The 25290-nt window shown below is 44.6% G+C and overlaps 1 protein-coding gene across 1 annotated transcript in view; it reads right to left on the bottom strand.

Annotated features, from left to right (window-relative positions):
- Positions 1-25290, bottom strand: part of gpc1b (glypican 1b) — a 63319-nt gene that overhangs the window by 36344 nt on the left and 1685 nt on the right. The gene's annotated exons all lie outside the window — the stretch shown is intronic.

Below are 25290 nucleotides of genomic sequence, written 5' to 3' on the forward strand. Positions count from 1 at the left end.
AAAAACTTGCGAGCTTCTTCCCCTTTTTTGTGGTTACGATGTCTCCCGGCAGTGAGAGAACAAACAGAGCGGCGAGTTCCTCTCTGCTCTGCGCTGCTCTGAAGTGGAGAAGGCCGACGCATGAAAGCTGAGCTGCCGTCGTCGGGGCCCGTCAGGGCAGCAAGAGCCTCCACACGTTCAAACTGGACAGAGTCAGAAACACTGAGGCAGGGGTGTGTGTGTGTGTGTGTGTGTGTGTGTGTGTGTGTGTGTGTGTATGTGTGAGTGAGTGAGTGCGTGTGTGTGGGGCGGGGAATCGCGTAGAAATAAAAGATGACACTTCAGGCCTGACAGCTTTCGCCGTTTGATTCAATTTTTAAAGACTGGTTTTACTGCTCAGGTTGACTTTTATTGCTGCCGGCAGCATTATTATTTCCTTTTTTTGTTGTTTCTCTCCCACATTCAGCCATTTAAAAGGCTGCAAAGCAAATAGACCAGATGGAATTTTGTGCATCATTAAGAAAAGAGCCCATGGAAAACATTTTCCTTTCCCGCAGGGTGATTGGGCATGACTTCAGTCTGATGCAATTGAAACAGACCACGTAACATGTGACTGCTGCCAGCTGAGCAGGCTGGTAACAGTATAGGATTCCTATTGGTGCCTGAACCAACGGTAGATGTGTCGTTGAGGCCGCCCTTCACTCATCATCCTCTAATAACCAAACTGTAGCAATTTTTATGCTTTTAAAATTTGGTCATTTTCTGTAAATTATTTTTTATTTTAAGCTCGTTGTCACTGGAGGGCTGATTTTATGAATCCTCGCAGTTCCAGAGTGCACTTGGACCAGATTCTCATCTCTGGCTTTTTTTCCTGTCTTCTCTTTTTTTGTTGGGAGCCCTCAGCAATTACTGTAGATTTTCTTCGCAAGAGAGATAATGCATTTCAGTAAGCAACAGCGGTAGTAATGAACACGGAGAATGGAGAAAAATGACACGCTTTTCACTCAGACTGCTGCGTCCACAACGGAAAGAAAAAACAAAATAAAGAAAGAAAACACTTTTCTTGGAGGGTCGGCTCTATTTTCAGCGCAGCGGAAACACAAAACACTGTGAAGGCTCCCTGACATTCTGGTTATTTTCTCTCTGCTCTCATGCTGCAAAAGATGTTGAAAAAGCATCAATCATAACATCACAGGCTGCAAAGCACACTCCCAGCCAGGCACTTTCAATTCCATATTGGATATAAAAAATAAAAGGCAGCTCAATTGTTCTTTTGAATCTCAGCGATAAGAGTCGGGTGGCCTGATTAGCCGGATGACTGAAACTCTTTGGTTCAGGTCTAAACACAGACGTATCTCCCAATTCGTCTTCTCCAACCCTCCCCGCCGTCCTTCACAGTCTGTCCTCATTTCCTCCTTTGCCCGCTGGCTGGGAATTTTGGCCCAGGAATACGGCCTTCCAGAGAGCGAAAATTGCTCTTGTCCACGTTGTCAAACGTTGTTTTTTTGTTTTTGTTTTTTTATCACAATGATTCTCTACTGGTGGTGAACAAGAGGGAAAAGGGAAAAGGGAGTTGGGGTGGGGGATTTTAATTTGAAAGGATAATTATTTGTTTTAATGCTAAACCGTCTACTTATATTCCTTCACAGTAGGTGGCGATAATGCCCTGTCATATTAACTGACAGCCATTTCAAGACGTTCAATTGGGAGATTTGTGTGTGTGTGTGTGTGTGTGTGTGTGTGAAATGTGTTTGGAAGAGCAGCGCGTTTATCCGAAGAAGTCTGTGTTCCTAAAAGTGTGCACGTGTGCGCGCGCGGGCGCTCCTGTTAACCCACACTCAGCGCCTTTATCTCAGTGACTGCAGCGATTTCAACAAACCGTCGCTCACGGGTGAGTCATCTCTGACGGCCGATAGAAGCGAGAGCTTGATGTGGGAACCCGAACCGTCAACAAGGAAAGCTCTGTTCCCGCTCGGCCCGACGCTGCGCGAGCGTGCCGTGCATTCGTGCCAAGCCGTCTATTTTGAAGTCAGGTCAGGACAGGCTAACACTTTGGGCTGCTCTTAGTCACGGCGAGTCAGTCAGAAGGTCTCCACGGCAGACTGGCAGGCGGACCGACAGATGCGGTTGACTGACGGACGGGCGGGCGGGCGGGCAGGCTGGCAAACAAACAGGAAGATGAAAGTGGCACGGCAGACTGGCGCGTGACAATGGGAGACATTGTTTCCGTCAGCAGAGAACGTAATGAGCTGGCGTCATTGGAAAGCATCATCATCCATCCATCCATCCATCCATGCATCCATGCATCCATGCATCCATCCATCCATGCATCCATGCATCCATGCATCCATCCATAGAGCCCTGCAAATAAATCCATCCCTATTTTTGGTTCTGTGTATCAAACTCAGGGGGCACGTGTGGCATTTTTTGTGCACATCCTGCATTTGTTCCCCTCTTTGCCACTGCAACAGTTCATTTATAAGATGAGAACCTATCGGCCGTGCCGTCCCCAACAGGCTGCGATGCGGGGCCTCACGATCAACAATCACTCGATTAGTTTCCATCGTACGCTGAAAACAAGCTGAGAAAAGAAAAACATTAGTTGCTTCAAACCGTGTTTGAGTGAATTTATTTGGCCGACGTCGTGTGTCTGTCCTGGTCAGGCGCAGGTGCTGAGCATGTTCACAGGAGCAACTATCACTGGTTACTGTGGTCTTCCTGCGGTCTTGACCAGTTGGTCCAGTCTGCTGCTCGCTCTGAACTTCAGCAAGTTTTCATCTCAGTTCTTGGGTTGATTTACCATTTGTGTTAAATCAAGCGATTGAACGGTCTACCTAAGAAAGTGGCCGGTGAGTGTGAATGCGCGCTCCCGCGAAGTGCAAGTGCTGTCCCGATTCTCAGAACATCAAGTTGAGGGACGAGTTTAAGGGCTGTATCGCCCTCAATATTGAGATTCTCCGGCACCACCCTTGGCAGTAAGGGCTACCCAGAAAGCATTGTGTATTTTCGCCAAGACATCTTCGAAAAATGGCGATGAAAAAGCGAGCTACAAATGGAAGTATTTTCTTAGTTAATAAAGATATAAATATTACGAAACCATTTTATTGACTTAGTTTAAGACTTTTTTTATGGATTATTGACATCGTTGTTGCGTAACATTTATTTCTTTTACTTTACGATGTTTGTCAGCCGGACCGGCGGTCCCGGCTTCACGTTACTTGTGCACATTGTTGTGTAGTGACGGAGGACCTCGTCTTCTTCTTTTTCTCCTTCTTCTTCGTCGTCGTCGTCTTCTTGACTGACTGGACGTAGCTTTGGCGTAAGGCCGCCCCCCACAGTCTGAAGACGTAACTGTACTTAAGGGGTGTCCCATTTCTAAGCCCTTACACTTATTTTTGAGGGCCAAGATGGAGGGCCAAAGATTAAGGGCGAGGGTTGAGATTGAGGAGTTAAGTGAGGAATTGGAATTGGCCCTAAATCTGCCAATGCTGTAAGGCAACGTGCGTTCATGCATTTTGAATGTGCAGCATTATTTAAGTCTGAGAAAACATAAAGTATTTCGTATTTCACTGCAGCAGTGCTGATAACTGACAATTGCACGCACACGTATATACATAAAACGTGAAATTCACTTGAAAACGTCCAAACTGCCAGAACAGCGGGGACGCAACATGGTTTGAACTTCTGAAGGCCTGCATCTACCTTGACTAAGGTCATTTAGCAGCATTCTTCAATGCACCTAGGTGGCCATGTTGGACAACGTCAAGGCCATTAGCAGCTGCATTCTCTCAGTGAAAATACAAATACAGCAACCACGCAGCAGTGTTAGCCACAGCAGATCTACGCCAAAAACCAGGCCACCGAGTCGTTGCTCTAAGTGGGCCAATGTGTGTGAAGGCGTCTGACACATGGGCATGCCCAGCTCACACAGAAATAGCCAAAAATCTGCTGTGTGTGTGCCGTGTGCGGTCAAGAAGAGGATTGTCTGTAAATGTTCTCAATATATGTATTCTGCTTGGAAGAGTTACTAAACCCATGCAAGAAATGCTGACACAATCACATGAGAAGCAGTTGACTGCAAAGAAGAACCATATCCCAAGACAATGAATGCAGCCTGTATGTTGACGCTGAGCTCATGATGCTCATGACTGTATCGCATGTTTGTGTGTGTCACTCTGCAGAGGCGGGGATTTCAGAAATGTATAAGAAGTGCTATAGGAGCGGTTACTCCCTTCGTGAGAAGAAGTTGGGTTATGGGATAGCAAACTGTTCACTCCCTGAAAGTTAAAGGACAAAGGCCAGACAAATCTTGCTGTCTGTTGTTCTTCCACTGTTGATAGCTGCAGGTCGGGAGCAGCTTTTATCATTTCCCTGACAAGGGTAGCAAGTTTGACTTTTGAAAATGACTCAGACATTTAATTGTTGTCCTCGCTACACCAGGATCATTGTGTTGCGATTGAGCAAAAATATTTTTGCTCTGTCACTGTTCTGAATTGCCGCTAAAAATGAGGAGCTGCACAGGCTGCAGCAGTCCTGCTGTCCGTCTACGACTGTTTCCCTACAAATGCCTTCAGGGCGCCATAAAACATCTTCAACTAGACCCGAATGAAAGCAGACCACTTGATTATCAAACTTTCCCCTGTTAGGACATCCAAGTTCAAAAAATCTTTGGAATTTGCCAAAATTAAACCTCTTGTTTTGGGGCCAACTGATCACTCGGTGACCTAGCGATGTAAAATGTACAAACAAAGCGGATGTTTTATTTTACACTCCGGTGACAGGAGACAGATTAAGTTTCACAATCCTTACAAGCTTTAGGGAGAGACTGATGAGAAACGAGGCAAAATAAGTAAATAATTAAATAAATAAAAAAACAGAGTTGAAGAGAAATGAGGAGAAGAGGACCAACAAACCCAACATGTGGTGCGACGCTAAAAGAACCTTAAAGGACCAGCATGCAAATTCTTAAGGAATCACCTGACATGAAATGGACCAAACATGCAAATGAAGTAGCTAAAATATTAGCTTTCTTACTTCATCACCACGGACCAACGATTTTACCCTGTAACATCTGTATTAGAGATGTTCGATCAAAGGTGACATCCGACAACAGGGATTAGCATTAGCAGTGTCTGCAATACGCTATCAGACGATAACGTGATGCTAATTCTGACGCACTGGCCCTTTGAGGAGAACAAAATAATCAATTCCACCCCAGAGATCCGAGGTATATGCAAGTTCATTTGAAAGGTTGATTTTCAATAATTAAGGCCACTAAACACTAAACTCTCTTTGCGTCGACTCTAAAGTACAACTTCAGAGCGCTTGAGTTTTTGGCTTGCAGCCCTTTGGCCCTGCAAAGCTTTGGCGCATTCAGAGAGGGAGTCTCATCACTGCAGCACGCTGACAGGCTAATGCACAAAATGTGTAAAGGAAAGTTTGTGTCTTTCCTTCACTGTGCAGCCGCCTCATCCAGTCGAGTCCGATAATAAAAGAAGACGTTTTTAGTCTCTCAGGAGTGAAATGGTGCTTGTCTGGGGCGGACGAGCCTTCAAACTAAAGTCTGCACTTAGTCATTCTTTGCTTCTCTAGTTCTTCCCCTCTCCACCTCCATTGTTAAAAACCCCTCGTTCCATTCAAAAACCCATTCTATTAGCGAGTGCTAATGTTTTTTCCACCGGTTGTCATGAGAGGCAGAGAATGTGAAGAGCGACAACCAGCCTCGCTTTCTCTCATATGATCTGCTAATTTCCTTTGGAATTAAACAATTTGTTCAAACATTCAGTTTTTTCAGGGGTTTTTTTCAACAGTCTTGTGTTTTTTGTAAACACCTCCAACTTTCCAGCGTACAGGTTTTAATAATTTCTTCTTATTAGTCATCAGCCTCCACTGCCACCTCCACCTACTGTTTGCCATTTCAAAAACCGCTTTACTGGTGGAATTTCTGCTGCGATAATGACTCTGTGGTTTTCTGATTCTCCATTACAGTGACACGCTTGAGATTATGTTTTTCTGCTTGATGTTTTCATGCTTGATTTATTTATTTTTTTCTTTTAATCAAGAACAAAGAGCTCAAACAGTCAAAAAAGAGTGCTAGATGTACTACTGCAGCAATTTCATTGTGAAATTGTTTGTTTTTTAACTCTTAACGCTGCTGTGCAGTCAAATAATAGCATGGGGTATAGTGTGCACCCCTGAAATGCACCCACAAAGTGAGACAAAGCATCTCTGCCGTTTTCTCGCGCTGGAAATACTCATTAAAAGCAGCGAGGCTGTGCTGAAAGGCTTGATGCTTATCCTCCCAGAGCCAGAGGGAGGCAGAGGGGGGCAGCTGAGGGGAGTGCCAGAGGGAGACAGATGGGGTTAGTGCCTTCTGCTGAAAGGATAGATAGTTGTTTTTTTTAGCAGGAGGGTAGAAGGAGAGGAAATTGAGACTTTATGGATGGAGCGTGGAGACAGAGAGACAACTCTCTCCGTCCCAAACCACATACGTCTGAGGTGAAAAAGGAACATCTCAACTGTGCAGGTACTACGGTGCACTGCCTGCACACTCAATAAACACCACACGTAGAATAAGCTGCATATAATGGCAATGCTAAAATCCATTAGCTAGGTAACAACCTCATAGCTACATTCTAATTCTGGCATTTCTTTGCTTTTCATCAATGCAGCCTTCAACACATGCTTTGAATCAGCTGTTCAAAAATTAGAAGGTGAGAAAGTGGCTGTGAAAACAACATGAAAAAGAAAAATGTCAGAATAACAGCAGGACCAGCTTCATTATTGTGTTGTTATGGTTCATTTGGACAATGAAACCATCAGAACCTATTTAAAGATCTATTAGCAAACAAAATCAGCAACTCTCATTGATGTAGCCTTGCTAGCATAAAGAAGCTTGTCAAAAAGCCAGCAAACACCACAAAAGCACATTTTTCAACAAGTTGCTTGGTAATATTAAAGTTTTTGGAAGGTATTGTGACTTTGAAGAGATGAAAAGAAGCTTGTTTGTTTGTTTGTTTGTAAGTTCTGTTTCTTGAAATTTCACATACAAGCATCTAACGTATTCACACCCTGCCTGTCGTTCTCTCCCAGCAGCAAAACTCCACCCCGGCTTGTGGGGCGTTTTCATCACCGCACTATACAAATCAATATCCTCCATTGTGCAAATCCTGGCTGACCTGCATGGCAAACTCCTGCTCATCCAGCTGTGCGAAGGTGTGATGAGTGCTCCGAGGTGGACGCCGAGCTCTGAACACGTGGACCAGAGCCAGAGACATGGCCTGACGTCTTGTAGCCTTTCCCTGCATTACAAGATCCAACAAAGAGCGCCGTTGTGCAGCTCACTGCATTCCCATACACTCCTGGCACAGTAAGTGGCACCTACTGCACTGCTATCAGTCTAACGGACCCACCAAAAAAAAAAAAAAGACAGTTTTAATTAACTCGGAATCTGTCAGCTCCCGGCGAGTAGACCTGGTGCGCACGTCAGATCATTTAGATAATGGAGCCCGATGTTGTTTGGGTTTTCCTGGCAAAGATTAAAATGGGAGAGTTGTGAGATACTTGGACGGCCTGACATTTTCAAATGACAGTCCACTTTCGGGATGAATAAACCTTTGTGTGGCTTTGAAAACAGGTGAGCAGGTGCATGTTTGGATTCAAACCAACTGTTGTGCTGGAAAGTTTTAAAGGCCCCGTGTGTGACATTCACAGCTTCATGAAATGGAACCGAGGAACAACACAACCTTTTGTTTGAAGTCAGCTGGTGTGGAAAAAGGTGTGCTTTTATGTTTGTATTTGCGGATAGTAGCATGATAACATTACAAGCGCTCCCTCTTTCAAAACAACTGACCATTAAATCACACACACTGGGCCTTTAAATGCAGAAAAACAGCTCATACTGATTAAGTTTCAAATGCACCCACGTGGCAAACGTAGGGAGAGAATTACACTCATTCGCCATTAGTTAATGTTACAATTTTGACTGAAGATACAGTATGTAATAACTGATCTGGCTGAAGGTCCCGTGCAGCCACAAATCAATCTTATTGCACAGGGGCTATTTTTATAGTTGAGTTGAACACATAATTTAATAAGGTAGGGAATGACCTTTTCCTCCTAATTACCTCTCTCCCTCCCTGAGTTTTGCTAGTGTTAATGTCGAGCTGCACCAAGATGAGAGCAGACATAAGCAGAAAATCGGGCAAAAAGGAGAACTTCACCTGAGCTGGGTGAAAATGTCACACAGGTGGCTAAACAGTCTTGTTTTGAAAATGGAGGGATGAAAAGAGCAGTTTTGCTGTCACCTAATGTCAGGGAGAAGCAGAAGGAGACGTAAAGACGTCAGCGTCAAAACCCATCACACCAGCTGCAAACATATTCATTCATTCATTCATCTTCTACACCCGCTTATTCCTACTCAGGGTCACGGGGGTCTGCTGGAGCCTATCCCAGCTGTCTTAGGGCGAAGGCTGCAAACCCATTAACCCTGATGTTTTTCTCAACTTTGGCAGGACATTGTGAAGGTTTTGGGAGAGGGTCGCCTCCTTGCTAAAGGACTTGAAACAGAACCACCATGGATTTGGCTCCTGTTTCCAGATGTCTGTGGGACAGTCTAGGTAGGTCAGTAACTTTTTTATTACTTTGAAGGGCAGTTTGATTTACAGCCTGGAGCAAAACCAAAAAGCAACAAATAAATAAAATATCAGAGCAAAAATAACTGCAAATTGCGAGTGCAAAATGTTGATGGGAAAGTTTGATGCCATCTAACAGACGCTAGCGCTTCTACTGAGGAGACAGACCAGCGATTCACTATCTAGCTTGAGTGATCACAATGCTTTGTTCTACATTGGTTTTGATAGGTTCTGAGAAGCCTATAATATAATAAAACCATTAGTCGTCATTGTTGTTGTTGTTGTGGGAGTGCATGAACAATCACGTAGTAACTGCCGTTCAGAGTCCGTAAAAACAATTAAATGAGACGCCATTTGACGATGCGATTCAGAAGACATTTCTCTAGATTTGCGGGTGACTTGCATGAACAAACACATGCGGAGCGTATAGGCCTTTAATGCAGAGTCGGGATGCGAAGCAGCAAATCCTGCTGCTGGCCTGTGTGAAGCAAACAGAGGGCGGACTAAAAAAAAAAAAAAAAACAACCTCACAGTCCTCAACAGGAATCTCTGCAAAGTTTCAAAAGAGGAGGAATGTTTGAAAAGAAGTGGGACGGAAATAAAGGTTCCTTTCACTTCAGAGGGAAGAAGAAGAAGAAGGAGTTGATGGAGCCCCTAACAAGGCCGCTGTCTCCAGAAGGCACGGTGGCTCCCCTTTACAGACTACAATAATAACCGCGGGGGAGTTGCCAGTTAACCGGCGAGGCAGATGTCTGCATCAGCAGGTAGCGACGCAGGGCACACACCAGGTACCACCGGCAGGCTTTAACAGCGAAGAGGGGGAAGAGCAGGAGGAGGAGGAGAGCCCCTCATAAAAGCTGATATTTCCTCCGCGCTGTTGTTCTGCACAAACACAGACGCACTACAGGCACCGCTGAGGCGCAGTTAAAAGACCAAACTGTGACGGACTGAGCGTCCGGCAACATGATTCCGTCTCTGGCGCGTCTTTGGGAGAGGGAAACCGCGTGGCCTTCGCCTGGAATTTGTCTTTTCCCACCATTTACAAGTGAAAGAGAAATTACCGCCACTGCGCAGGAGAAAGAACAAGAGGTGAGGAGGAGAGGATGTCGGCGTGAAGGAGAAGATTCTAAGCCCGCCGCCGTGTGCGAGCGCGTCTCCCTGGGCTGCGCCAAGGCCAGAGTTGGACTTCCGCACAGATTATGAGTGCACCAATCCCAGGGAACTTCATTAGAGGGGATAGAGATCTAAGGCTCAAGTAGCAATAGCAGGAGACAAGTGATAGTGGCAGGAGGATTTCCTTTTCATTGTGTGCTTCTTTTTTTAAATTTATCTCTATAATATCTTTATATATTTACTTAATGCCAGCTGACATTTACCAGCCCAGTTGCACTGAGCTGGCTGCTCATCCACCTCCTCGTAAAAATCAAGAGAACAAAAACAGAAATGTAATATTCAGAATGTAAGGAAATTTCCCCTGGAATCCAAGAATGGTTTTGGGTTTGAAAATGTGAGCTCTGTCGATGCAGTAGCAGGTGGTGCAAGGGTGAACTGTCCCTCGAGATTGAAAAAAAAAGAAGAAAAACAACTTGCGCAATGCATTCTTGTTCAGCAACATCACGGCAAGAAAAGGACAGCACTGTTTAAAATTTGTAGGTTGTTGTTTTCGGCTTTTATTTATTTAAAAATAAATAAATGAGTGCTGTGGCATATTAAAGGAAACGGTTAGATCTGGAAAAACTGTGATACACAAGCGACCAAACTCTTGACTTCACTTTTGCCTTCAGTCTGAAAACGTCTGACTGTCTGTCTGTGGTCGTTTGGAACAACAATACTTTTAAATCTTGCTCTTTTTTTCCCCTTGAAGCCAGTGGGTATAAATAGAAGCCCGAAGGCCTGTGACAATAGGCGGGGATGAAATAATAATCACATCAAAATGGAAGTGTGAGCACGGCCGACTGGAAAAATGGGAAGTATTTATAGCTGCTTCACGGTCCATTAGGTTTTCTTAAGAGAGGACATCCAGATGTAGTTTTCAAAAAGAATGAAAAAAATAAAATAAAAAAAACTGTGACGTCTCAGTTTGAGCTGCCTCTCCTGAGAGCCGTCGCATGTCATGACGTTGCACGCACCGTAACTTTTCACGGCTGTTTGAGGGAAAACAAACCGAGGCGGTGGGATGTAAGTGCTTTTGTGGAGAGGGGGGGTTGTCGTCCATGGGTGGGAGGGTTAAAGGGGGGTGTGTGGGGGGGGGGGGGGGGCAGCGCGATAGCCATATGGGAAACGGTGGCTGGCAGAAGGGCTAAAGTGCTTTAACAATAGAGTGATGTGCTTGGAGGCGGCCGGAGATGGACACTCAGCCTCCATTCAAGATGCTCCGCTCCAGGCTCTGCTCCTTTACAGAATATGGACCATTTGTGCTACTTCTGGGACCCAGTCAGCCTGATAGGGAAGAGGACATCTTGCTGCTCGCAGGTTCAAGACATCTCAACACTTTGACTGTTATTGTCTAGCTCTGCTATGAAAAAAACAATGGTGGTTTATGCCTATTGAAGTAGAATGGCAGCTCAGCTGTAAGAATAAGAGAATACATGATTTGTCTTCAGCTGGTAGTGAGAAAAAGGGACTGTGCATCAGCGTCTGTTCCCATTTTTACTCGATCTTGAAATAAAATAATTCAAGAAAGTTGTTTCGATGAATGAAATCTGGCTTAATATCCCTTCTCATGAAAAAAGTATGTCTGATAATGGCAAAATATCAGGAGAATGCACAAAAAGAATTCTGTATCGAATTATACAACCAACAAACAGAATATGGCAGAATATAATTGAGTAATTCCTCAGTTTAAAAAAAGTAATGCTGAACTTAAAAAAGCTTTCAACCGGAAAAACCTAGCATTTAAACTCTTTTATTTCATAATTTTGCTTAAAGAAAAGTTAATTGTTGTCTATTCACCCCTTTCAACACCGCTCTTCATGAAAGGCATAAAAATGATCAGTTGATACCATCCAGTAGACCGAACCACACGACCTGTGTTGGCTGCAGATATGACTGCAAAAACCATCAGAGGACGCAGCAGAGACGCACAAAAAAACAGCTATTAAAGTCCGTCCTGGGTAACGTGTTTTCCTGGGAACCAATTTTATGAGTCTATCAAGCCCCGAGTGGTGAGGCCATGTGGCAAGCTGAGAACACAGAACTCCTGCGCACATGCGCGGGAGCGGGAATGGGCAAATGTGTGTTTGGGTTTGTGTGCGTGTGCGCGTTCGGGAGGTCGTCTTACCCTCAGCTCTGCTTCCGCCGGCCTCAACAAATAAACAGAGACAGGAGTGAGTGATTCAAGTTCACACAACACCTCAGCATCACCCTACAGCCCAGCGCCGTCTTCACGTTCACGCCTTGGCCCCCCTTTATTTATAAATAAATAACTATAAAGAGGAATAAGTAAATAAATAAATAGAAATATTAAGGTACTTTTTGTTACAGTATTTTTCCCTTTAGTTATTGTAAAAGACAAATGGATAAAAAAAAAACTAAGTCAAAGTTTTTTGCCTTTGCCTTTTTCTTTAGCCTATTCCTTTTGCTTTTGCTTTTACCATTTGGTAAGAGCAAAAGCAAAGAATTTAAGCCCTACTAAAATGTTTTGTAAGAAAAAAAAAACATGGTCAATATGAAAAAGTAAAACATATTCATCTGGGGAGACGGAAGGCATAACAAACGCCAAGGGAGCTTCGGTCAGCTTTGCTGCTATAAACCACAGTTGCAGTGGAAACGCACTCGTACTGAGCTCGTGAAGCCAAGAAGCACTGGTGGAAATGCGCCCCTTGAAGGAGCTAGCTATGCTAGCCATGGAGAAATTGGGTATCGACTACTAATCCTGGTCGGAAAGCCCCACCCAAAGCCATCTGATTGCCTTTGCTTTTACCAGATGGTAAACGCAAAGGCAAAAAGAAAAGGCAAAAACTTCTGACATTGTTTTTTCCATTTGTCTTTTACAATGACAAAAGGGAAAATACATAGACAAATGTTACTGTTATGTGTTTATTGTTATTTATTCTTTTATTTTTAATTTATTTTTAATTCTGGCACTCCTGTGATTCCATACTCGGCAAGTCCGACACCACAGATAATAAATAGCCAGCCAACTTCAAAGAAATCAGGGAGTGGAGGAGATACATTGATTTTGATTTGACTTGCACTCATCGCCGTTACGTCCTCGTGTGAACACCACCGTGCCTTCAGTTGGATGACTGAAGGCAAGCGGGTTGAAGCTCTGTGTCCGGCCACATAAGCAACGGTTGCTGACGTCAAGCGGGGATCAACGGGGCCATGGCCCCGGGTGAGACATTGAGCCACTTTATATAAAAAACACAAGAGGATGGAGTGGGAAAAAATGAGAGGGGCGATGAGTGCGACAGCTGTGCTCAATCAAGGGCACAAAGCCAGAAGTGAGACGTGAAGGGACGCAGAAGGAGTAAAAGACGGTGAGGAAAGCTGAAGAGAGTGTGGTGGGCGGCAAGGGAGGGCGAGGAAGGGCGAGGGACAAGTCTTCCAAACTCAAATCTCTGAGAGCCGAGAAAAAGCAGCATGGGAGATTTAGGAAGAAGGTGGCGGTACGCTGAGAGTTCATCCGAGTGAGTGCAAAGCTCTTTTGACAAGTCACCTTAATGTGGAACATCAAAGCCTCGACGCTGCTCCTTTTGCATTGGTGCCACATGGGAAACCGAGGGGTAAAATTTGCCCGAGTTTGGGACGCGAAAAAGGGAAGCGTTGTTGCCCTGCAGCAACCGACTTAAAAAAAAAAAAAAAAAGGGACATCTAACTGAAAATTGAAAGCCATTTGCTAGACACCGCTAAGTCGCGAAGGCTCTGGAGACTTTTCAAAATGGAAGGTGGCCATGTTCAGTGAAGTTTGTCCCATAGCTGCGATGAAAACAACACCTTAGAGGACAAATTCTAGACCACTGCTACTCAACCCGCGGCCTGTCTGTGCGGCCCGTCAAGATCATACCAACAAAAATCCAATTTTGTTATTTTTAGAGCAGATGCATCATTTCTCAGTGTGATTAAATCATTTCTAACCTTTCTCCTCAAGGGGGCGATCATGCGTATGCAGTGTTTTTGACCGACGAGCAAGAAGTTGGTGCCGTCTGATTTACACTAGTCAGTTACACGAGCAGCTAATTCGGCACGCAACCACACGCTACCGGGAGCAAGATTTTTTTCCTCTCACCGGGTCTGTTAGCAGACACGGCCAAGTCGAAGAGAAAGATTGCAGACGAACACCGAGTCTTTCAGCAAAAATGGGAGGAAGAGTTTGCATTTGTTGAGGTAAAAAATAAACCAGCGTGCCTCATATGTCAAAGGCTAATTGCGGTCATGAAACAGGATAATCTTAAACGTCACCATGATACCCACAATCACAAGTTTGCCGATGAATACCCAACTGGGAGCACCATAAGAAAAGAAAAATACTCCTTCTTAAAATAGGCTTGCATAGACAACAAAGCTCGCTGAAATTTCACTGTAAGGAAAGTGACCGAGTCACAGAAGCGTCATTCAAAGTAGCGTGGAATGTAGCTAGAAGTCAACGGCCTTTCACTGAAGAGGAGCTGATAAAAAAATGTTGGCTGGACGCTATTGAGTCTCTTTTTGCTGATTTTAAAAACAAAGACGCCATAATTAAACAGATATCGAAACTGCAGCTTTCTGATTCAACCCTCTGCCGACGTGTGGAGAACATTTCGGATCATTTGTTTTTAAAACTAATTGAAGATCTCAAGAAATCAAACTATTTCAGCCTGGCCCTAGGCGAGTCAACTGATGTGTCAGACACAGCGCAGTTAATGATCTGGGTTCGTTTTTTTTTTTTTTTTTTAATGACAATAGTTTCAAAGAGGAACTTCTTGCACTTCTGCCATTAACAGGTCAGACAAAAACAACGATGGGTAAAGTAGTTAAAGATGTTAACTACATTAGAAGTCATGCTCTTAAGCACCATCATTCCATTCATGACAATGTTTTTGTTTGATGAGGTTTAGCCTGGCTTATATAGACAGAAATGTGGCTGTTTTCTTTGTGTTTCCTTAATCATTAGACTTGTCATGAAGTGTGTCACAAAATCAGTGTTAACGTTCAAAACAGGACTTGCCGTTTTTAGCTTGCGGCCCTTAGACCTTTGGGATTTTGCTGAGTGGCCACTGAGCCATATTAAGTTGAGTAGCCCTGTTCTAGACTGTAGCTTCATTCCAGCCTGACGCACATCCTTGGGAGATTTTTATTTGACACAAAACAGCTGACAAAGCTTGTTGTGTTTGCGAGTAGAGCTGTTGATAGCTGGTTGAAAACTGTTCTTTGTCATTTCAATTGTTGTGCATTTGCCAATGACATGGACGACTGAGGCTTTTCACAGACGTGCTGCTAGCTTTTTTTGGCTAAAAATCTGGTCTTGCTGATTAGAGTCAGGAAAGGCAGGAATGGAATTGGAATGGCGCCACGCGAGCTGTACATTCATACTTTTACAATTTTGATTAATGTTGAGGTCCGTGGCTATGAGGTCCCAGTGGGTGGTGAGCAGCAAAGGGGTCACTTTAACTTTTCCTCCCAAGTAGCAGGCGACTCTCGGCTGTAGACAAACTACAGGGCGAACAACCTACAATGTGGGTTTTCTCCAAGTTTGACATTTACTTACGTGACGCTGCAGCATCGCGTTTCAAGATTAACCGAGAATATCTGAAGTCAGGCCCATACTTTCCCCAGTTGGGCTCCTTCTAGTCCTCCAACTAGAGACCATTCATCAGTGACAGACCCCAGCCATTCACTTTCCTCTGCCCCAACAGGATCTGTGATTCATTTTGACTGAGTGGTGCCCTGGGCGGGAGGCTGGGACAGAGGGTGCAGGGAACCAGAAGACAGAAGAACTAACAGATATTTGGAAACGGAGATAAAGAGGAGCGACAACTCTTCTGCTTCTCGGATATCGACAGGTTTAAGCGGGCGAGGACGTGCCAACATTTAGACAAACGAAGGAGGAAAAGGAGCCGCTTTTAAAACAAACTGGAAAAAGCCACTTACTGACAGAGGTGGACTCCACAGGGACAATGTGCCTTTATGTGGGGCTGGATAATGACTCAGGCTGAGGTGAAAACAGACAAAACCTGACACGGAAAAAAAGGCATTGGATGCCTCGTCGAAACACAGTTGATGACGGTAATTATTAGTGAGGAAGCTCAGTTCATTGTCTCCATTTCGTCCCAGCACAAAGGCAGAATGAAAAATTTAAAAAGGGAGCCTTTCAGTTTTAAAACACAAGACGGAGCCACGTCTGTAGTGAAGGATGAACCATCAGGTAAAGAGTGCAGCCTCGCAACACTACGGGGGCCTCAGACAGGCGAAGCTACAGCTAAAGATTTCTCTTATCAACCTTTTTTTAGCTTGTGTGAGTACTGCAGTAAATGTTTGGTTTAACACTGCCAGAACTTCAAATCACAAAAAAACATTGTCTTTGAGAAACAATTGTTGCACGCACTGGAGGTCGAGCAGAGCACAAACGGTTCTGCGTTCAAGTCAAGTGGTGCAAGAACCCGTAAACAGCTGAAGGACGGCGGAGATGGGGCGACGCCTTGAAAAAAAAAACGCATGTGTGCACACTCAGAGACAAATGCGGCGGCACATTACACGCCGCGTCAGAACATTTCAAAAGGCAGCCGACCGTGCACAGTGCTCCAGTTGACAGAGTTCATTTGGATGGTGTAAAATATTCATAGTGAGATGGTTCTGTGGGGAAAAAGAAGAGATGAAAATAGAGACGGAACGATGAAGAGTCTCGCAAAAATAACAAGAGTAAAAAGCCTCCTGTTACAGCTGAATGGACGGGATGCGGGCGAAGGAAGTAATCATCATTTCAGGTTCATTATTTTGGTTCTGGACTTTCCATCCGGACTGGCAGGAGATATTTCATTTATTTATTTTATTTATTTTTTTATTTTTTCAAATGTAGAAAAAAAAAAACAATTGTAAAAAAAAATATTTCGCCTGTTGAATAATTGAAAAGCTAAAACTATAACAAACTGTATGAATGTGGGGAAATGTTCTTTTTCACTGTGCTGCATTAAATTTTCTATTTCTCTAATCTCTTGCAGCCCATATTTCCGCTTTATCCACACACACAATGTCCTCCACAATAGACTCGCCGTTTCCATAAACAAAAATTATTTTAAAGCCCAAAGATTGGGACTCTATCAAGGAGAAGCCGAGCTCAGTCAGAAATGTGGTAAGAAAAGGCAAAAAGATAAGCTTTTCATAAATGTCCACACACCCTTTTTGACGATTTTTCTCTATTTTTGTGTTTATGGATTAAACTGTTTGCTGCTGGGATTTCAGAAAAGTTTTTTTGTTTTTTTTCAAGCAACAAGCAAGAAGACAGAAGGAAAGGGAGGGAAACACAGAGACAGACAGACACAACTCGGGGAACGAGGGGGAAAATGGGGATTTAGGTAATAATAAAGCTAATCCTCAACCAGAAAATAGGATGACAAATGACAGTAATTACATATTTTCCCCTGTAATTATGAGCTTCTTTATGCGCCCCTCTTCTCGCAAGGCCGCAGTAATCCTCTTGTCATCCCGGCTCCTATTTCTGCTTTCAGTGACACCAGAACCGCCAGATCTAACTGGCCCAGTGTGGCGAAGCCCAGTGAATAAACGGATGAACCACCACCATCATCGGGCTTCCCTGAAGACTGGAGAAATAACGTCACCTAAAAACCAGGTCTCCACATCAGCTCAGCAAAAAAAGAAAAAGGGCTGAGAAAGTGGAAAATAATGAAAAAAATGAGATGAAACGTTTGAGAAACAACACCACTTCATGTCACCACATAAAATGAAAGGAAATATATAGATGTTGTGCACAAAACCAAGTCTCTTGGCTTCCAAAGGAGCGGGGACCACGGATGTCTACACTTTGAGCCAATTATACAGTGGAGATCCCAAAAAATGAACCAGATGGACGAGGAGGACATGGAGTAGATCACAGAGCAGTAAAGACTGGAGTATATATATATATATATATATATATATATATATATATATATATATATATATATATATATACATATTTATATATATATATATATATATATATATATATGACAGCGAGGCTCCAGGAAGCCAATAAAACAACACACAGATTTCACTGTAATGACATTCAAACCTTAAAGAGTAAGAAAATAAATTCCCACAAGCCTCTTTGGGGAGAGGGGAGCAGCGAGGGGGCCACAACACCATCATCATAATGGGCCCCATGAAGACAAAAAGAAAACAATCAACATTTCTCACTTCTTAAACACTGACGTATTTAAATTGTTTAAAAACATACGGTCGAGTCGATCGGACAAAGATGTTGTCAAACAGTCGCCCAGCATCTGCAGCTCAAGCAATCAATTTCTCATAAAAAAGCAAAAATGAATGAATCACGCACCCGCCAGAGCAGATGTGAGGGAATAAAGTCTCAAAGGCAGAAAAGACTCGGGGAGAAGCTGGGGGAAAAATAATTATGATAATAGAGACTCGGTAAGAAAGACGGCAGCCCACAAGAAGCTCTGAGCGTCAGGTAGCAAAGCAGCAACACAAGGCTTTTTGTCGGCAACTTCTTAAAAAAAAAGAAAAGAAACCTCAACGATGGCCGCGGAGAGAGAGCTGTCAGAGAGCAGCGTCAGATCTGATAGAGACAAAGTGACTGAGAGAATTGTTCCGAGTATGGAAATGAGCTCCTGGTTTGGAACAGATTAGGTAGAATAATGTTTATACCTCTGGGGAGATGAGGAGGAAAGTGGAGACAGAAAAATATCCAGCAGTCTTTGGAAACACCTGGGGACATACTGGCCTCGCACCACCTGCAGAAACACGCGCACACACAGGCAAGGAGGAGGCCAGGACCTACTGTCCCATTGGTTCCAGGCTGCAGATATGAGAAGCATTTATTTTGAAATAACAGAATGAAAAGATGCTACTTTTTAAAAGAGAAAACCAGGGGGTAATTTCTCCTCTCCTCCATCTTCTTCATTTATTATTAAGTCTTTGTTGTGGGTGCAGTCGGACACATTCCATGCCTTCAGAAGCACCACAATAACTCTTTGATTTGTCTTTTTGTATGACCAGTCTTGCATTGATATGATTCATATTTCCTGTCTTATGTTAGAGTCTGGAATCTGAAGGCCTGGAAAAAGAAATCCTGTTGGTGTTTTGAAAAGGTCTGAGGCATAAATACCTTTCACAAGAGCTTTGCGTTAGCTTTTACCTTTTAGCTATCTGTCTGCTTATATATTCATCCTCAATTTACTTCATGGCTTAATTTGAAAGATAATTGAAGAACAAAAGCATAAAATATAACTTCCTGTTTATCAGTTTTTAAAGAACACGGTCCATGCTTACAGAAAGGTAAAGGGTTGATTCTCCAGATCACTTTGTCATCATTTTGCATTTTAGAATAATGCCGTACTAGATACACTGCAAACCAAAATAAACCTGTGCAGGGGCCAAATCTTTCCTTTCACCTCTCAATTTCAGCCAGTCCTTCGCAGTCCAGTGAGTCCACTGGGCAAACAACGTGCCGTCACTGTTGCATGGCCACTGACAAGTCACAAAGTTAGTAACGCTGTGAGCGAGAGGATGTCACTCGAGTTAGTTCTCCTGACAAATCAAAATTACAGGAAACTACAGGAAAACAATAAGTGGTGTCACAATTTGTTGTTTATTGACACAATGTTGTGAGTGACTACCTTGCAGATAATTAGGTTAACAGCTAAAACTTAGCAAGCTGGTGGAAAAACAGAGAGAGGGAGATAATGTGTGTCTAAACACAATAACCAGCAAATAGTTTCCCGGCAAATAGGCTGATCCGCAGCTGGAGACTGTACATTTTTTGTGCGCACACGCATGCGTGTGTCCAGGTGTAAGGTGCGGCACCCTGTAAAACTCATGCTGCGTGCCCTCACTTAATATGGTGGTGGGCGTCCTGGTTCAAGTCCCTGCCATCTGTCAAGCAGCAGGGGGGGGCAGGAGGAAAGGTAGCCGGAACAGAAGCCATGCTGAGCGCTAACGCTAGTTCCTTGTCGCTTCAAATACTCACCTAGTCTAAAGAAAGCATAGCAGCTGTAGGGGGGGTTAGACATGAGCCAAAACAGCTCTGAGTGGTCCACATATACATTTACATAACTGACAACGGGGGCCCAACACAAGAAGGCCAGCGATCTTGAATACAGACGCACACACACTTGGCAGACAGATGGAAGAGGCTAAGCAAAATGAGGTTCCAAAACATGCTAACTGCATCTTTCAGGAGGCCAAAACACACAGACACACAGACACATGCACTCACACGCACACATTAAGGCTCCTTGTTTTGGATGCATCGATCACACAACACTCACACACATCTGCAACTGGTCTCCCACACACTAATGCACGCACACGCACACACACACACACACACACACACACACACACACACTACAAAAGACAGTGAGGGGGTTGGCTATGACAAGGGAATAATTCTCCCTTTGACACAGCCATTTCCTCTGAAGACAAGAGCAGCGTGACACGCCAACACAGTGCAGCCCTCAGAGGACAATACACAAGCTGCACGCACGCACGCACGCACGCACGCACGCACGCACGCACGCGCGCACACACACACACACGTTTGTTATAATGATACCACAAACCCCCGCGGAGGCAGAAGAAGAGGCGGGCCTAATGCTGTCATCTGCGTGTGGCCGCGTGCGCGACTGTCTGAGTGTGTTGAACACGCAAAGTCGCAGCTTACATGAGACAAGTGGCAGGCAATAAAAGCCACAAAGAGCTCAAGGGAGGAGGAGGGAATTGGAAAAAAAAATAGGAGCGGTGACAGCTGAATGGCAAGATGGGTCATGATGTTCTGGAAATGTCTTGATGCTTTGCACAGCTGTAATTGTTTTATTTTGTCCTACGAGTCAGAGAAAATGGGAAAATATTCAGATGGTTGTTTTCTTTTTGCAGTGAGGGTAACCGGACATTTTGTGATGTATCGCGGTATCAACGAGGGAAAACTGATCCCTTTATACACTGAGCTCCTCGCTCCCATCACCTCCCCACTCCTCCCCCTCAAAAAATGAGTCAGTTGATGTTGACTAAGAACTGTTTCCCACTCTGTTCCAGAACAGTAACACAGGTTTGAAGAAATTGCACCGCTGATTAACTATTTCTGATAAACCAAAACAATTGCAAAGGGGGAAGTTTGCCTGTCAAACTTTATTTTGACACAATTTTAACTCCATCTCTCCTCTTTGATTAATTTTCCCATCGTAAAACTTTGGAGCAAGACAACGCCGAATTAAAAAACTAGTTGGAGTCAGCAGTCCGTTTCTTTCTTTGCCTCTCTGGTAAACATCAAACGTGCTTGTGGTTTGTTTCATGCTCCCTGCAGCCCATTATGGCTTAATGCTTCTAGAGGCTTCTCACTGACTTCAGCATTATAACAGGTCCAGCGCATTCAGTTGGTAGCCACACACACAGGCAGCCGGGACATATTTAATTCGCAAACTTTGAAAAACTGTGGCAGAATTATGAGTCTGGTCACTGTTTTTTTTTTCTTCTTCTTCCTCTTTCTCTTGCTGGAGCAACTGTTGCTTCTCGCTTTAATCTCTCCGTGGTGGGAGACCAACAGATTGGCTAGCGGGCTGACATTAACCTTCAAAAGGGCCTTAGCCCTCTTATCTGTGAGTCAGTTAATGAGTTCCATTCACGCGGCGGCAATATGTAATTCAGCGAGATCAATTAGCCGCCTGCGATGTGGAGAAGACGAACAGCGCAGAGACGGAGATATGGCTACTGTCCACAATGAGAACACTGCAAGCTTATCAGAACACACACACGCTGAGTTTTTTTTTTTTCTTATTCTTACCAGGTTGGGTTTAGTGTGTCCCCCTTTTTTGTGATTTGTTCCCCTAATACCTCTAAAATTGTCTCCCTGCCCCAGATGAAGTAGGATCTGCTGCTGCTTTCATTCCCTTTCTTTGGCTGTTTCTGTTTAACCTCTGGCGGCAAAGTGCTGTACTGGGTAGCAGACACGCTTAGCAGCTTTTACTTTATCGCTGCCCTCAGTCAAAAACGTCTGGCAGTTGTCAGACACGGCCAATGAAAGAAAAAAATCCCTCCTCTAATGTTGCACAGCTCGAAAATTCTGCCCAACATTCTAAAGTCTCCCAAACACTCCACTGTTTTATTGCCCATTTTTTCCAGCCACAAGTTGCTCTTCAGTCTGTAGGGAGTCGAGTGTGTACGTGTGTGCGTGGCCATACCGCTGTATCATGGGGCCAAAACACTGGTTGGAGATGACACTTCAGGACCCAGAGTGACTCGCAGTCGGCCCGTAGCAACCGCCAGTCGACAACGACAATGACAACAACAACAACAACAACAACGACAACGAGACGGCTCCAGGCCGGGGGAGCGACCTGCTCCCAGCCTGGAGCCGTAAATACGTCTCACACAGCTCGTCCCTTGGTGCGGCTTCTCTGTGACACGAGCCTCTGACGCTCGGAGGGGAGGAGGCCAGCTGCTTTTACGGCGCGGCTGGCGCCTCCAGACTCGTTAACAGCCTACGGGATGGAGGGCAAGACACGGATGACGAGCGCCGTTCGCTGAGAGACGGGAGGTTGTGTGTGACTGTGGTGGTGCAGGGGGGAAGACAGACCACCTCATTAAAATAAATCATTCATTTTCTAGGAAACACAGACAGTACCAAGAGGGTTAGAGGAGGCCGGGGTGGGGGGGTAAGGCAGTTTCTAGAACTAATTACACTTGTATTCAGCAATAGAGAGAAAATTAGAAAAGTTCCATCATTCCAGTCGAATCAACTTTGATCGCTCAGAAACCATCACTTTCCATCTGTGCCATTTCCACGGACTAGTGAGCAGCACCTCAACGCAACGGCGTCAGCCTGGCCTTAACCCGACAGCTTTTCTGCACGTGGTCTGCTCTTCAGGGTGAATTGCTTGAGAACGGGGAGCGATCCATGTTGATACATGAGGCGTAGCGGCATGAAGGCAATATCTGGGAATCTCCCTTCCACCAATGACTGAGCACCGTTGAACAGGGAGTGTTGCCAGAATGGATCCACCGCCTGAGAACTGGATCTTACAGATCTGGGGACGGAAGGGCACAGCGATGAGAGACGGAGGCTGTGGCTCATTTGGCAATGTGGACGAACCAGTGATGGAAGGGTCAGCCGTTCGAGTCCCGGACTCCTTGCCCGAGGACACTTCGGGCAAGGAATTGAACCCTCAAACCCAAACGCAAAAGTCCAACCCTTGATGCAGAGTGCCGAGTAGAGAGGCAGCGTGTCCCTATTTTAATAGTCTTTGGGATGATAAAGGTGAAGACTCACTCGAGGCTTGAGCGATTAAAAGGACACTTGTTTTCAAGGGACATCAGTAACGGATTTTGTCGAGAGCTTATTTGCATAATGAGGACTAAGACCCTGGCGGCAGCGTTGTGGAAGAGTAATGCTTGTGGACATAATTTCTTTCTTCTTCTTTTCCCCATGCACATTGTCCTCTTTGACGGGGATGACGGGGATGAACTCGACATGCCAACCGGAGTCGGACTCAGCAAATGCATGAGGTTGATGGGGCGCCGGTGTCGCAGCAGGAAATATCCCTCTGCAAATGTCAGGGGAGATCCACATCATTCAGGGGCGGCTCATAATTTGAAGGCATAAATTAAGCCTTTCATATTTCACCGAGGGTGTTTAATATGCCAGACTGGAGCGGATGAGCCGTTATTTATGCTCCAGTGCCAAGACACAGGGACGCGGGGAGAAAAGCTGTCAGCGCCAAGACTTCTCTCGCTGCCGCTGTCCTTCTTGTCCCTCTCAGGTCCCTCTCTTCCTGTCCCTTAAACTCTTATTTTCTCTCTCCATGGGACCACATTGACCCCTGGACTTAAGTCAGCTCCACACCATCGATTGGAAGACGACAAAGAAGAATGGGCGGTGTCATAACAGGACTGATTTGCACTTTAATGCATCATTGATGGCGAGGCATTTGGAAGAAAAGGGGATTTTCTACGGGCCTGGCAATAAGTCTCCAAAACCATTTATTCACCGCGGTCACTCGAGTGTCCAGTTGCTTCTTGGCTCTCGACACTTTGTGATACACGGTGCTCTGAAGGGGAGCAATTCATCACATCATGTTCACAACGCTATTCTTTTGTACCTTTACATCTCGAGGTTACATAGGCAACAAACACAAAGCAAACACTGGAGCGTGAAACAGCCTTATCGTTGCATCAATTCCTGCTTCGACTGGCGGCTCGACATTGCCGGAAACCCACAAAATATTAAGTTCAATTCTGTTATATTAAAAACAACAACCGCCGTCACAGCTGCAGCAAATGCTTAATATATTATTGACAACCATTCCCACCACAACCTGAGTCTCTGCAGCAGTCCTGCACTGCGTTCCCACTTTTAGACCATCCCACACACATGTGTGTGTGTGTGTGTGTGTGTGTGTGTGTGTGTTTGTGTGTGACCTTTAAGCAGAAAGCTGCCCTTTATGTCTCAACACCATTCAGCCCGTTGCTAACAGCTATCACTAAGTATTATTTTCAGTATCGATTAAGGTTCTGGCTGGTATTAAAGGCTAATTGTTTTGTCTATAAAAAAAAAAAGAGAAGTAGAAAAAAAAGCTGTGCCGTTCCCTCAAGTTCGGTTTATACTCATTCCATCCATGGTGGGACTGTTCAACAATTCGTGGAACCGAATGTCATCGTTGGTTCCCATTTCACAAATGCTTATGTAACTCAGGTAGTACGGAGGGGATTTGATAAAGGCCCATAAAACACTGTTTTGTTTTATGCCCATTTACAGGTCATGTCATGGACAAGAAAGAGTCCCATGTTTTCAGTACTGAAAGAAGTTTCTGATTATAGGTTTTCCGCAAAGTCCTGCACTCTCGTCTCTCAGAAACTCATCTAGCGTGGCCACTCCTACCTGGCCCGCCTTCCCATCATAGGCTGCTGTAACACATACGTGTGGCTTTTCATAAGCAGCAATCACAGCACGTGCAGTCGTTGCAGTGCAAACAAATGTCATGATGTCTCTTGGAATGAGAAGAAAGCCATTTTCTTTCTTTACAAATTTCAATGAATAGACACACAGTCGCTTTGCGAGTGTTTTTCCAACATTTTAAAAATATGCCTAGAGTTTTCTATCCATCCGTGATGGAAACTCTGCTGGTGATTTATCAGCCAATGAACAGGAAAGTGAATGATGCCAGCTCTGGAAAAAGGCCTTCTTGGTATCTTATCTGATTGCTGCAAGAATGTCACTGTAGCATTCACAAATGCTGCGCATATCATTGCGCATTCCTTTGTCACGAAAGCAATTCCTTGCTGAATAAAGTGCTCCTCCTCACTGCAGCAAGGAGGTAACCTGGAGGATTAACGCTTTAAGTCTGGAAATGCAGAGTTTTGTTTTGCACGCAAGGACAGCAAGTGCTAAAACTTCAAACCTTTACCTTCACCACAGAATGAAACAGAGCAAACACGCTTTTCTCGAAGTGCGGAACGCTTCTCCTGTCATGTCCATGCATGTACCATACTGTAACAGTGGAACCTCAAATTGCACTCACACACATAC

This window comes from Nelusetta ayraudi, unplaced genomic scaffold (genome assembly GCF_046127955.1).
Source record: "Nelusetta ayraudi isolate G7.1 ecotype Tasmania unplaced genomic scaffold, CSIRO-AGI_Nayr_v1 ptg000011l, whole genome shotgun sequence".
In the NCBI taxonomy this organism is placed as follows: Eukaryota; Metazoa; Chordata; class Actinopteri; order Tetraodontiformes; family Monacanthidae; genus Nelusetta; species Nelusetta ayraudi.